Source organism: Alexandromys fortis, unplaced genomic scaffold, assembly GCF_014885135.2.
Source record: "Alexandromys fortis isolate MF-2015 unplaced genomic scaffold, M_Fortis_MF-2015_v1.1 scaffold_177, whole genome shotgun sequence".
Classification (NCBI taxonomy): domain Eukaryota; kingdom Metazoa; phylum Chordata; class Mammalia; order Rodentia; family Cricetidae; genus Alexandromys; species Alexandromys fortis.
In genome coordinates, this window is record NW_026068056.1 from 920,962 (window position 1) to 930,028 (window position 9,067).

The following is a 9,067-nucleotide window of genomic DNA, read 5'->3' on the forward strand; positions in this document are numbered from 1 at the left end:
ATTTGTAATTAGACTAATCAGGTTCTTTAGATATATAGAGATTATACTCAGTATAGATAGATAATCTTCAACCTCTTTGGAGAGCTGTAGAATATGGCCTTTAATATAACTCAGAGTTTCGTGATAGTGAGACACAATTGCTCCTGGCAACACCGCTCTATTCCCGAGAGAACGTTGAGCACCAAAGACACTCCACTGGGAGCTTGTCTTCTTGGCAGAACTGGCCTTTGGGTTAAGAAAAGCCCATACCTCAACCACTGACAAAGATACAGAGCGTGCATCAATGGATACAACAGGACTGTCATATCCTGCCAAGACAGGGTAAGATAGTTTTGAAAAGTTCCTTGCCTTTAATAATGGTATGTCAGTTATGTTAGGCCTTAGCCAAAGTTGGTTGACTCAACATTGCAAACGAGACTTTGGGTGATTGCTCAGGTAGTCAGTTGTCTTTGTCAATTGTTACACATTTGGATCGTTTGTTAAGTAATATTTATTGCCTTCTCGGATCTTTGATGGAGTTGAAGATTATATAATTGTAGTTACTCTCTACATTATTTAGACTCCTTGAGATAGAATGTTTAGCAAAACTTTTGATTCTCAATATTGTTTGTTATATTTATTTGTTATTATTGTATATAGTTGTATTTGGTTTAGTTCTGTCTTATTTAGACAAAAGGGGGAGATGTAGGGATAAGTCCCACCCCTTAGGGGGCGTGTTCGCCTCAGGCTAAAGTTTTCCTATAAATTTGGCAAGCGTGCTCCCAGTGCTCGCTTCTGCTTTCCTGGTCTCCGCGGGAACGGTGGTTCTGTAAGTCTATTCCTCCATTAAAGCTGTCTATATTTTGACAATCTGTCTGCATTCACTTACGCCGTTACAATACTGAGATTAGGACAGAGGAGACTTGCATGGGAAAAGGCTTTTCTCCCCATTTCTGGGCAAATCAACATGGAGTGCCTGTAGCTGGTGGGGAGTGGGCCTGGCTTTCCACACTAGCACAGGCTTGGGGCAACAAGCTGAGTATGTTGTACTTGGGGACGTGTCCACCTGTGCATGCCAACTCTTTCTCAATATCTAAGCTCTTTGCAAGGTCCCTGGGCAGTTATGTTATCTCTCTGATAAATGGATTTTCGTTGTTCTGAAATGTCACCCCTATCCCCTGTGGCCTCTACACGCTTGTATTAATAGCACCTCCTCAGCCTTCCAGGACTCCCCCAGCCCTGGCTTCCCCTGCAGTCTATCTGTCTTTATACTTTGTGTCTCTCCTGGTCGGGGAGATAGCTCAGTGCTAGAGATCCTATGAAGGACACTCAAGGCTCTGGTTTACCCCCACCACACACACAAATAAATTAACCCAATATGTCTCCTGTGGCCCGACTACCATTGGCTCCTGCACCTTTATCCCCCTCCTCCTGGGAGGTTCAGGTACCCCACTAGCTAACAACAGCTCAGCTGCTGGCACTTGTTGTTCCTGTTCTTTCTTCCTTCCCTGCCTTCCCGGGAGTTGATCTTTAGGATCGTATTGCATTTAACCTTTAGTTGTCTGCTTTCCAATCGGCTTTTGAGCTATTTCCTAATGCATTTTTCACTGTTAACAATGCAACACTGCCAACTAGGAAAGTAGTCCAGAAGCGGGGTTTATTTTGGCTCAGGAGTTTGGGCCCAGGCTGAGACACCAATCTGAGGAGAGCCTTCATGCTGAGAGATTCCAGAGGCTGGCAGAGCATCTAGGAAAGAAGTGGGAAGCCTCTAGGCGCAGGGGCTGTGCCTGTGCTAGCAGACTGCCCTGAGGTAACCCACTACCCACCCATCAATGGCACAGGTGAATGGATCCCAGTGTGCATTCAGAGGCCCCATCACCTCTTAAAGGGCCACCCTGTGACAATAAGGCCAATGAATCTTTAATATGTGTTTCAGCGATGATAAACCAGATCGATACTAAAGATTTATATCTTTTCATAGTTTTTTTTTTTTTTTTTTTTTTTTGAGACAGGGTTTCTCCGTAGCTTTGGAGCCTGTCCTGGAACTAGCTCTTGTAGATTAGGCTGGCCTGGAACTCACAGAGATCTGCCTGCCTCTGCCTCCCGAGTGTTGGGAATAAAGGTGTGTGCCACCACCGCCCGGCTTCTTTTCAGTTTTTAAAAAACGTTTTTCTAGTGTTAAGGTAAAATGTGTGATTTAAGATTTTTCATGTGGTTAAAGCATCTGTTAAGTGCGCACTTGAGTGTCATGAAAGGCAGTCACCGTGGTGCACACACGCCACTTTTTAGTCCCCACCACCACATCCCAAGACTTGGCTAATACTGAAAACAAAATCTCCATAGCCATTTTCAGACCCCCCCCCCCTTCTGTTAGTGTCTGCTTCCGTGACCGCACCACCTATTCATCTACCGTCGTATTGCTTTGCCTAAGCTGGAACTTTGCAGCTACAAAAGAAAATCCACTTAGCCTTGCTGACCTGTTCAGTGCCATAGGGTTCAACCCCACACGCTGCTATAGTTTTCCTACTGAAATAGCCACAGACGTTCTAAAGAGACAGGCAGCAATGTAAGCTCAAGCTTGCTCCTAACCATCTCAGGCCCTCCTGCAATACTTTGCTCCTGATGCCCTGGAGGCTGTGGCCCATCTGGCAACTCTCACAACAGCTATGACAGTCCCCATGGGGAAAACCAGAAGGTGTCAGTATCCCCACAAAGTATCCATGAAGCACATCCCTGAAAGCAATGTGTTTCTGAAATGAACTTTGAAATCCATGTACAATTGGATGGAGTATCAGAAACAGAATAGTATTTATGGGGTCAGGGACCATCTCACCCTCTTGCAGCCAAAAATCTCTACCCTTTCTGTGTTGTATATGTTCAGTGTGTGGTTTCATGTTTATATATGTATGTATTCGTGGAGGTGTACAGGTATGCACGCGCATGTGGAAGCCGGAGGTCAACTTCAAGTGTCTTTCTCACTCTCCACATTATTTTGTTGAGACAGGATCCCTCACTGAGTTCACTGATCAAGCTGAGCTTTCTGGCCAGTAGGCATCAGGGGTCGTGATTTCCCCTCCAGACACACCTCACCATGCCTGACTTTTTACACAGGTACCGGGAATCTACACTCAGGTCCTCATGCTTGCAAAGCAAACACTCTACCAAATGAGCCATCGCCATAGCCCCCCCCCCCCCAAATTCTGTTCTTAAAACCATGGTACTCGGGTCTTTAAATGGCCAGCAAGGTACTGAGAATATTGTTTGGATTCTAGAAGTTATGTCACAAATCAGCAGATGCCAACTGGCAAAGGAAAAGGTAGACCATCAGAGACAACAGAGTACTGAGCAAGCCCAGGAAAGTCATTCATGCTGCAGTAAATGGGCCGGGCATGTTCTGCAGTACAGGGAACACTCCGGAAGCATGTATTCTGTGGATAGAGAAAGAACAAGCATCCCGACAGAGCACATGGGGCTGCACATAACTTCCTTGGACAGCCTCTTAGTTGAAACATGAATTCAGTTCACATCTCTGATGAAGACAGCTGCCTTCTGGGCTCTTTCTCCAAAGAAAGGAGGGCACTGAAGTCTGAGACTAGTCCAGCTGGTCTCCAGGGGTGAGCAGTCCTCTCTACCTCCACCCCATTTCTGATGAGTTTGTTAAATTAGGGGCATTAACCTGCTTCCTTTTCCCTGAAAAATGACCTCCCCCTGACACGGGGTGGTAGGGTTGAATACAGCACGCACTTCTTACCTTCTCACTTCCTCCTCCACTGCTCACTGATCTCGCAAGACTTTTGAGAAAGTCTCTCTGAGGATGACCTTTGCTCTCAGAACTGTCTCCTTCTTACAACCTAGGAATGTCTCTTTCTGCTGGTTCCAAAATCTCAGACTTCATTTAACTTACAGAGCTCTGGCCAGTGTTGTCTCCCTTTAAGAGACCTTGGACTCTCCTGGCATGTGTGAGAAGCTCTGCTTTCTTGAACTAGGTCCCTTTGGGGAAGGAAGGAAGGGTTCCTCTGCCTTACAAAAGTACTTGCTACAAAGCGAACAAGTCATTTACAAGAGATCAGTGTGACTCTACCTCCTTGTTTTGGCTGACTTGGGGTCTTCATGCACCCCAACCTGGCCAGGGTGCCAGATAGCTGCTGAGGATGATCTTAAACTCCTTATCCACCTGCCTCCATCTCCCAAATTCTGGGATCACAGGCATACACCCCACATGCAACTGTGTAACTGAGTGCTCTTCTTGAGGGCAGTAACGAGCAATATATATATACACATGTGTGTACATATACATATGTATATATCAGTTGGGCTTTTGGTATCTTAAAAAAGGTTTAAGAGGGGCTAGAGAGATGGCTCGAAGGCTTGGTGGTGAAGAGCTCTGGCCGTTCGTGCCGAGGTTCTGGGTTTGGTTCCCACCACTCACATGGTGGCTCACAACCATATATAACTCCACTTCCAGCAGATCCAATACTTTCTGGCCTTGTCTTCCCTAGGCACCAGGAACACACATACCTGCGGGGAAAACATTCAAAAAATATAAATTAGATTCATATTTTTTAAATAAAAAGGTAAAGGAGTATGAGATTTTTCTATTTTGTTTTTATTTTGCCTTTCTTGCGGCAGTAGAGATAGAAGCCAGGACCTCTTAACATGCTAGGTAAATCATGGAGCCACAGCCCAACCAGACACTTGTCTTTTTATTTTTTCTATTATGTGTATGAGTGTTTTGCCTGTATATGTGTCAGTGTGCCACATTTATGCCTATTGACCTTGGAATCAGAGAGGGTGTTGGAGCCCCTGGAGCTGAACTAGAGATGGGTGTAAGCCACCATGTGGGTGCTGAGAACCAAACTCAGGTCCTCTAGAAGAACAGCCAGTGCTCTTAACCACTGAGCCATCTCCCCAGCCCCCAAAACTTGGCATCTTTTTTTTTCTTTTTTATTTTTCGAGACAGGGTTTCTCCGTAGCTTTTTTTGGTTCCTGTCCTGGAACTAGCTCTTGTAGACCAGGCTGGCCTCGAACTCACAGAGATCCGCCTGCCTCTGCCTCCCGAGTGTTGGGATTAAAGGCGGGCGCCACCACCGCCCAGCAAAACAAAAAAAAAAAAAAATGGGCTGGAGAGATGGCTCAGCCGTTAAAGGCTAGGCTCACAACCAAAACTTGGCATCCTTAATAAACGCCTCTAGCCAAACAGAAGGTAAAGCCTCTCAGAGGTCACAGCGCAGACAAACCCCTGGGAGCTACTAAATCATGGGTTTGAAGAGCTCTTGGTAGTTCCGAGCTTTGGCAGCTTTGGAACCTCCAGGGACACTGACCAGCAGGCCCAGGACAGCAGCTGGGGAACAGGCATCCATGTTCTGCACACTGAAGCACTCCTCTGTCCCCTGTTGGGAACACAAGCATTTTTCTAGTGTTTGATTATTAAATCCTCAGCAGTGGGTTCTGTGGAGCCAGGCAACATTTCAGAGCTGTCCGTTACACACTTTTTGCTATCTCAATGCCCATCGCTGATCATAAATCGTGTCCATACAAAATGACTTCTCTTTGATGTTGTAACTAACAGTTCACTGCTGAGCAGAGCAACCCTGATCTTCACCCAAGAGAAAGCTACTGTTTCCTTGGGGGCAAAGCCAGTGCCAATGAGAACAGATGCCAAGTGACGCTGAGAGAAAGGACGTCAGCAAACCCCACGCACAGAAATGGATGTTTGACAGGGGAACATTTACCTTAGGCTTTCCTAAGCCAGGAGCCTGGATTCGGATCAGTCTAGATCCTGCATCAGAGTCACCAGCAGAGGGCTGTTAAAATGCAGACTGCAGGGCTGCCTTAGCCCCCAGGATTCAGGTATGGAGCTTGGCAGGGGTTTACTGGCTGGATACCCCACCCAGAAGCCCACAAACCTAGACTCTAGTTTGGAAGAGACTGCCTTTTGGGGGTCTTTACAAATCATCTAATCCTGGGGTGGATCCAGTACAAGATGACTTCATGGTGTAGTCGACACTGTCCTAGTTCCTGGTTGCGCCCCAAAAAGTACTTCAGAGAGAAGTGGTGATGCTTAATCTCTTCAGTTTGACAGGACCTAGAAACACCCAAGAGAAATTTCTAGGCATGTTTGTGAGGGAGTTTCTAGATGGGGTTCCCTGAGGTAAGAAGAGCCACCCTAAATGTAGGCAATCCTATGCCTGGGGTCTTTGGGGTCCTGGACTGAACAAAAGGGGAAAGTATGCCGAGCTCTAGTGTTCTGCTTCCTGACCATGGGTGCCCCCCCCCCCCACAGGCTGCCATGCCTCTCCTCCTAGGCTGGACTGCACCCTCCAACTGTGAGGCAAAGCAAGCCCTCCTTCCCATAATCTGCTTTTGTTGGTGTTTTGCCACAGCAACAAGACATGTGGCCCTTGCAGAAGACACAGAATAGCACCTTTGACATCAGGCTTCTCTTTCTTCCATTAAAAGCGCAGGTAACTGAGAAGAAAAGCAAGATCTGTCTCCTTTGCTCAGAGGTCCTTCCAGTCTGTCCCATGCAGTTTCAGTGTGTCTTCGCTGGAACGCTTTATTTGTCTACAGTGGTGAGCTGGGAAGACTCAACCAATCAGGGAACACTTCACCCCTCACCCACCCCGAAGCAAAGGGCTGCCAGCAGGTAAGTGGCAGTGAGTTGGGCTAAAGGGTTCATTGTTCCACGTGTAACTAATTTTTCCAGCCTTGCTGGGTGTCGCCCAGGTGAGCAGACACCTGGTCAGCCCCCAGGTTCCCTGAGCCTATCCACTTTCAATTCGTGGTGGGTAGGTTCTGTGCACCTTGCGCTGTCACGTGGCAGCCACGCCCCCAGACTACTAATGGGCCTCCGCCTCTGCCCTCTGGTCAGAGAATAATGAAGGCCTTGAGTAAGGCGCAGGGAGGCCAGCCTCTTTTCAGACTCTTCGCGCTAGAAACATTACACCCACTTCCTTATCTAAGCAGGAAATCAGCCCAAATTATAACTCCCAAGATTCTATTTACTGCAAAAATGAAACTCATCACATAGATTAAATTGTTATTTGGCGAAATTTAAGACATAGCAAAAGCAAAGTAAATGTGACACTAATGAAGTGTTCTGACCTTGTTTATTAACAGCACTGGCATGTTTGAAAACTGCCACTAGATACTGAAAACTGCAAAAAGATTAAAGCACAGCATAAGAGGTTTTATTGTTTCTGATGCTAGGGATGGACCAGGGCCCCCATGTGCTAAGCAAGCCACGCCCTCCTGCTGAGCTGCACCCCCCCCCCCCCAGCCCTAGCTTCCATGGTTTTCCATCAGTTCTTGTTAGAAATACAAATTAGATGGGGCGGGAGAAATGGCTCCATGGTTAAGAATATTCATTGGTCTTGCAGAGGAGCCAGCATCAACATGGTGACTCACAACCATCCACAAGTCCAGCTCCAGGGGGTCTGATGCCATCTTCTGGCCTCCAAGGACACCAGGCATGCATGTGGCACAAATTATATATATGTGTGGGCAAAACCCTCATACAGATGAAATAAAATAAATATGAAAACATTTGAAATAAATTAGAGAACGCAGGAAATCACTGTGAATGAAAAGCAAAATAAGAACCATTTGTCTCCCAGCAGCTGAGGGAAGATGGTGGCAAAGACTAGTTACTAGTTATGCCTTGCCCACACGTGGGGCTCTGATTGAGAGATAGGGACTGATAAGGAGCAAAGGGTTTCCCCACACTCAACTGACTGTGTAATTAGAGTCTTTATCTGAAATCAGACTAAAGAAAAAATAACAGATCCACATAAAACCTCACTGGTACAGGGTATCTCAGCTATGTTTATGATACTAGATTGTATGAGAAAGCCAATGAATGTCCAAGGAAGTACGACTGGGAAGTCTGTGGCACACACAACCCACAGGGCGAGTAAATGTTCTGGAAGGATATCTGTATTATTATTATTTTCCTGGGGAGTTCAAAGTACCAAAGTCACCACACCTGTAATCCCAGCATTTCAGAGGCTGAGGCAGGAGGATTGATAGAAGTTTGATACTAGTCTGAACTAGAATGAGACCCTATCGCAAAAGAAAAAAATCCAATAATGACAATAGCCAAAGTCTGACCTTATTTTGAATACGAATTTGCATGAATAATGAGGCATGCAGAAAAACACAGTAGAAATGCTACTCAGTGGAATAGTTACAAAGATGCCGACCATAATCATGCCCTCAATTTAGGACCAGAGGCGATGTTCACGTGCTTGTCTTGACTCTTCTCCATTTTCTGACTACCTACAATGATATGATTCTTTTGCAGAACTAAAACCCCAAACTCCTGTAATGCAATCCTCCTTCTCCCCTTCTTCCTCCTCCTTTTGAGAAGGTGTCCCGGTCGCCCAGGCCGGCCTCCAGTAGGACTTGTAACTCTGCTCTCTTCTCTTCTGCTTCCTCCTCCCCAGTGCTGAGATCAAAAGTGTACGACACTACACCTGGCTTAAGCCAGTCTTTTTCCCCCCTTTAAAAATGTGTTCGTTAGCTGGGCACAGTGATATACACTTTTAATTCCAATACTCAGGAGGCAGAGGCAGGTGGATCTCTGTGAATTTGAATACAGCCTGGTTTACATAGTAAGTTCCAGGACAGCTAATGCTATATAGTGAGACCCTATCCCAAAAAGAAAAAAAGAGGAAAAAATTGTTTTTTTATTTTATGTAAATGATTGTCTACATGTATAAACGTGTACTATGTGCAAGTCTGGTACATGTGCAAGAAAAGAATTCAGATCCCCCTGGAACTGGAGTTACAGGTGTTTGTGAGCTGCCTGATGCAGGTGCTTGGGCCTGGACCATGGTCCTAGGCAAGAGCAGCAGGTGCTCTTAACTGATGAGCCAACTCTAGCTCCTCACTTGGGATTGTCAATCAGGTGCTCTATGTTAGGGACAATGACACTGCCAGTGTGGCTTAAACTCTCATAATGGACAAATATGTTTTCTCTCTATAGAAGTTAGAAAATACAGTTTGTTTGTTTGTTTTTTTGTTTTTGTTTTATTTTTTTATTTTTTTTTTGATTTTTTGAGACAGGGTTTCTCTGTAGCTTTTTTTT

At 45.8% G+C, this 9,067-nt stretch overlaps 1 long non-coding RNA gene across 1 annotated transcript in view; it reads right to left on the minus strand.

The window, feature by feature from the left end:
* Nucleotides 1–3,540: 3,540 nt before the first annotated feature.
* The window catches only part of LOC126487230 (uncharacterized), an 18,630-nt gene continuing 13,103 nt past the window's right edge, over nucleotides 3,541–9,067 (minus strand). Inside the window, exon 3 of the long non-coding RNA XR_007588316.1 lies at nucleotides 3,541–4,497. This is a non-coding gene — a long non-coding RNA (uncharacterized lncRNA). The remainder of the gene's footprint in view (nucleotides 4,498–9,067) is intronic.